Here is a 6,049-nt window from a genome sequence, read left to right as displayed (position 1 = left end):
CTCACCCGCTGAGTTTCTCCTGCATTTCTGTCTACCTTCGATTTTTCCAGCATCTGCAGTTCCTTCTTTAACAGATTATTTACAGATGGTGAATGAGAAGAATTTGTGAGAGAATGGGGAAGTGGGTTTGGAGGGGAATGTTATAGTTACAAAATGCCGTGACAGCTGGTAATATGAAATGAGGAAAGAAATGGCGAAACTTCCGGCAGATCAGCTGGCATCTGTGGTGAGAGAAACTGTAAATGATTCAAGTTGGCATCCCTTCATCACAAAAACGGGAAGGCTTGTCTCAGGGAGAGATTTATTCCCGGAAGAGATGAGACTGCAAGATGGAAGAGAGCGGGACTGGGATGTAAAAAACAATAAATGGTAGTGGGCCGAGCTACAGTGAAGTGTTTCTCTTGCATGCTATCCAGTCAGCAAAAAAGACAATTAGATTACAATCGAGCCACTGCAGTGTATAGATACATGATAAGGGAATAACGTTTAGTGCAAGGTTAAGCCAGCAAAGTCCGCTCAATGATAGTCCAAGGGTCACCAATGAGATAGATGGTAAAGAGATAGACACAGTCTCTGGGAAACACCTATCCTTTATCGGACAGCATTTGTTTTCTCAGCTTCTATGGGGCATCTGCCCAATAACATCTACCATCAATTTACTCTCCCGAGCTCCGGACTGATCATGTTTGGAATTTACCCGCCCCAATTTAATATCTAGCTATTTACAAACTTCTGATTTTACAAATGTTGGTATTGACTCTTTACATTACAAGGTTCATTGTTGCTATGTTGACTAAAGTCATAGAGTGATACAGTGTTAATACAGGTCCTTCGGCCCAACTTGCCCACACCAGCCAACAATGTCCCAGCTACACTAGGCCCATCTACCTGTGCTTGGTCCATATCCCTCCAAACCTGTCCTATCCATGTACCTGGCTAACTGTTTCTTAAATGATGGGACAGTTCCAGCCTCAACTACCTCCTCTGGCAGCTTGTTCCATACTCCCACCATCCTTTGTGTGAAAAAGTTACCCTTCAGATTCCTATAAAAAAATTTCCACTTCACCGTAAACCTATGTCCTCTGGTTCTCGATTCCCCTACTCTGGGCAAGAGACTCTGCGCATCTATCCGATCTATGCCTTGAATGCTTTTGTACACCTCTATAAGATATCCCCTCATCCTCCTGTGCTCCATGGAATAGAGACCCAGCCTACTCAACCTATCCCTATATCTCACACCCGCTAGTCCTGGCAACATCCGAGGAAATCTTTTCTGAACCCTTTCAAGCTTTGACAATAGTTTTCCAATAACATGATGCCCAGAACTGCACACAACCTTCTCCAATGTTTTGTGACTTCACCCCTCTGACACAGCACAGTATAGGACACTTCCCAATGACCACACTCAGTCAAGATGTCAAGCCCCAGATGCTGTGCACTCCAATGTCCTGGTCAGCCCGGCATTGAAGCCAAGATCCTTACAGTCAACGTGCAGGTAGAGTGTTATCTATCTGCATTGGATTGGAGGCATTGACAACACAGCATTCAACAGGACATCTAACTCAGTCCCAAAGACCCAAAGTGCTGGATAGTAACTCAACGGGTCAGGCAGCATCTCTGGAGGAAAAGGATGGGCGACGTTTCGGGTCAGGACCCTTCTTCAGACTGAAAGTAGGGGGAGGAGGGGGAAGGTGAGGAGCTGGGGGTGAGAAACGTCCAGAGCCAACCAGTGCCGGCCACAAATGACCTCAGGCAGGGAGGTGACCAGGTTGGCCCATTGTTGGGTAGGGAAAGTGTGATCTCAAGAGGCATAGAATGGTGTGGGACGGTGGAGATGGTTAAATGACTGGTGGAGGGGAATGCAGGTAGAAGTAACTTCAATTTATAGAATTCAACATTCATACTGCTGAATTGTAAGCTACCCAAGCAACATTTGAGGTGCTGTTTCTCCAATAAATATCAGTTCCACATCTCTACTGCTTCCACTTGTCTCATTGAGCGACTTACAGTTTACTTTCTCTTCTTACTTCCTTTTAACATTCTTGTAAAAACCTATTATATTCCAATTTATCTTTCTTACTGTGGAACTTTCCCATTCATAGAAACATAGAAACATAGAAATTAGGTGCAGGAGTAGGCCATTCGGCCCTTCGAGCCTGCACCGCCATTCAATATGATCATGGCTGATCATCCAACTCAGTATCCCGTACCTGCCTTCTCTCCATACCCCCTGATCCCCTTAGCCACAAGGGCCACATCTAAGTCCCTCTTAAATATAGCCAATGAACTGGCCTCAACTACCCTCTGTGGCAGAGAGTTCCAGAGATTCACCACTCTCTGTGTGAAAAAAGTTCTACTCATCTCGGTTTTAAAGGATTTCCCCCTTATCCTTAAGCTGTGACCCCTTGTCCTGGACTTCCCTAACATCGGGAACAATCTTCCTGCATCTAGCCTGTCCAACCCCTTAAGAATTTTGTAAGTTTCTATAAGATCCCCTCTCAATCTCCTAAATTCTAGAGAGTATAAACCAAGTCTATCCAGTCTTTCTTCATAAGACAATTCGATTTCTAAATGACTGGTTTTCTGATATTTAACTGATATTTAAAATGCGTCAGATCGTAAACCTTACAATCACTGTTGACAACATTTATAAGTAATCTTTTAGTCTAATTATAATATTATTTTACCATTCAACCATGTTTTTTCCCATTTCATCCTTTAGACTTTAGAGATACAGCATGGAAACATGCCCATAGTCCCACCAAGTCCATGCCAACCAATGTGATCGTCCCTTACATTAGCATATTCCGTGGCGGCGACTGTGGAGGCCTCAATAGGCCCGACTATGGGTGGACAAGAGGATGGGGACTGGACGTTGTGCCTTCCCCCACAGTGGGAATCACTGTGGGGGGATGTTTTGGTGTTGAATTTCTTTATGAATACTGTGTTGTATTTTTATTAGTGTGCTGCATGGACATCAGAATTTCCCCTGAATAAGGGGATTAATAAAGTATTTATCTATCTATCTATCTATCTATCTATCTATCTATCTATCTATCTATCTATCTATCTATCTATCTATCTATCTATCTATCTATTCCTTAAGAACATGTATGTTATAGGAAAATAAATATTTATTTATTTAAATATTTGTGGGTTACCGCAAAGCTCTGTGCTGTGACCGCAGTTATTTACAATATATATAAATGTTTTTGATGAAGGGATTAAAAATAACATTAGAAAATTTGCAGATGACACAAAGCTGGGTGGCTGTGCGAACTGTGAGAAGGATGCTATGAGAATGCAGAGTGACTTGGACAGGTTGGGTGAGTGGGCAGATGCATGGCAGATGCAGTTTAATGTGGATAAATGTGACGTTATCCACTTTGGGGGAAAAAACAGGAAGGCAGATTATTATCTAAATGGTGTGGTTGGGAAAGGGGGAAGTACAACGGGATCTTGGGGTCCTTGTTCATCAGTCAATGAAAGTAAGCATGCAGGTACAACAGGCAGTGAAGAAAGCGAATGTCATGTTGGCCTTCATAATGAGAGGAGTTGAGTATAGGAGCAAAGAGTACAGGGCACTGGTCAGACCACACCTGGGGTATTGTGTGCAGATTTGGTCTCCAAACTTGAGGAAGGTCATTCTTGCTATTGAGGGACTGCAGTGTAGGTTCCCAAAGTTAATTCCTGGAATGGCAGGACTGTCATAAGTTGATAGATTGTAGTGGCTGAGCTTGTACACTCTGGAATTTAGAAGGATGGGAGGGATTCTTATTGAAACATACAAGATTTTTAATGGTTTGGGCATGCTAGAGGCAGGAAACATGTTCCCAATGTTGGGGGAGTCCAGAACCAGGGGGGCATAGCTTAAGAATAAAGGGTAAGCCATTTAGAACAGAGATGAGGACAAACTTTTTCACACAGAGAGTTGTGAGTGTGTAGAATTCTCTGCTTCAGAGGGTGGTGGAGGCCAGTTCTCAGGATGCTTTCAAGAGAGAGTTAGATTTCTTATGGATAGCGGAGTTAAGGGATCTGGAGAGAAGGCAAGAATGGGGTACAGATTGTGGATGGTGAGCCATGATTGCATTGAATGGTGGTGCTGGCTCGAAGGGCCGAATGGCCTGTAGTGGCTATTTGGCCAGTTTTGCATGTCATTGATGATGGCGTGTGCAGTTGTACAGGGTCTTGGTGAGATCACACCTGGAGTATTGCGTACAGTTTTGGTCTCCATATCTGAGGAAGGACATTATTGCCATAGAGGGAGTGCAGAGACGGTTCACCAGACTGATTCCTGGGATGTCAGGACTGTCTTATGAAGAAAGACTGGATAGACTTGGTTTATACTCTCTAGAATTTAGGAGATTGAGAGGGGATCTTATAGAAACTTACAAAATTCTTAAGGGGTTGGCCAGGCTAGATGCAGGAAGATTGTTCCCGATGTTAGGGAAGTCCAGGACAAGGGGTCACAGCTTAAGGATAAGGGGGAAATCCTTTAAAACCGAGATGAGAAGAACTTTTTTCACACAGAGAGTGGTGAATCTCTGGAACTCTCTGCCACAGAAGGTAGTTGAGGCCAGTTCATTGGCTATATTTAAGAGGGAGTTAGATGTGGCCCTTGTGGCTAAGGGGATCAGGGGGTATGGAGAGAAGGCAGGTACGGGATACTGAGTTGGATGATCAGCCATGATCATATTGAATGGCGGTGCAGGCTCGAAGGGCCGAATGGCCTACTCCTGCACCTAATTTCTATGTTTCTATGTTTAAATTGTAGACTGCCCGTTATATTGTGGGTGGGATTTATGACGTGTTTTTGGGTGTGTTTGTAGCTAAGATGCTTGCGCAGAAGTTTTGTTTTTAGTGTAGTTTGGAGCGAGTAGGGAGAAGGGTAACTGTTCGACCATGCGAGCCATAAAGGAGCATGCGAAGTGTAACGGAGACATGAGGAGTTTTCTAATGTTTAAAGTAATAAGCTGGAGTTCGATGAAGATTGTAGTAACGAGTCGTAAGAAATTTGGATGTATCTTACTGTTTTCTATCAGCAATAAAGCATTTATTCATCAAAAGACTGTGTTTTGAAGCCGTGTTTGTGAAGAAGCTCTGAAGGTCTCTGTGAGCCGGCTCGCATGCGTTTCGAAGACACCCCCTTAACCATGCTCATCATTTAGCGGCTAGCGAGTTAATTTCTAGAAAGATATGAAAATCTGCCGCAACATGGCCTACTCCTACACTTATTGTCTCTGAATCTATGAAACATTAAAATGCAAAAAATGTATTTTGCCCAGTCACAGTGATGTCACTCAATTAGATGAAAGTATGAGACAGAGACATGGTAGACTGGTCGGGCGTGGAGGATCTGGTGAGGGTGCAGGAGATTTCTGAATGCAGCCTAGATTCGAAGGCATTATCTAAATAGAGAGGTTGGGCAAATGTGGATAGACACAAAATTCAGAAACAAGGGTCCTGAACTTAAAGAAAGGTAACTTTGAGGGTATGAGACGTGAATTGGCCAAGATAGACTGGCAATTGATTCTTAAAGGGTTGACGGTGGATATGTAATGGAAGGCATTTAAAGACTGCATGGATGAACTACAACAATTGTTCATCCCAGTTTGGCAAAAAAATAAATCAGGGAAGGTAGTGCATCCGTGGATAACAAGCAAAATCAGGGATGGTATCAAAACAAAAGATGAAGCGTACAAATTAGCCAGAAAAAGTAGCCTACCAGAGGACTGGGAGAAATTGAGAGTCCAGCAGAGGAGGACAAAGGGCTTAATTAGGAAAGGGAAAATAGATTATGAAAGAAAACTGGCAGGGAACATAAAAACTGACTGCAAAAGCTTTTATAGATATGTGAAGAGAAAGCGATTAGTTAAAACAAATGTAGGTCCCTTGCAGTCAGAAACAGGTGAATTGATCATGGGGAACAAGGACATGACGGACCAATTGAATAACTACTTTGGTTCTGTCTTCACTAAGGAAGACATAAATAATCTGCCGGAAATGGCAGGGGACCGGGGGTCAAATGAGATGGAGGAATTGAGTGAAA

The sequence above is a fragment of the Amblyraja radiata genome, chromosome 12 (assembly GCF_010909765.2).
Source record: "Amblyraja radiata isolate CabotCenter1 chromosome 12, sAmbRad1.1.pri, whole genome shotgun sequence".
Classification (NCBI taxonomy): domain Eukaryota; kingdom Metazoa; phylum Chordata; class Chondrichthyes; order Rajiformes; family Rajidae; genus Amblyraja; species Amblyraja radiata.
The sequence above is the reverse complement of the archived record's forward strand: the minus strand, read 5'-3'. Positions refer to the sequence as shown.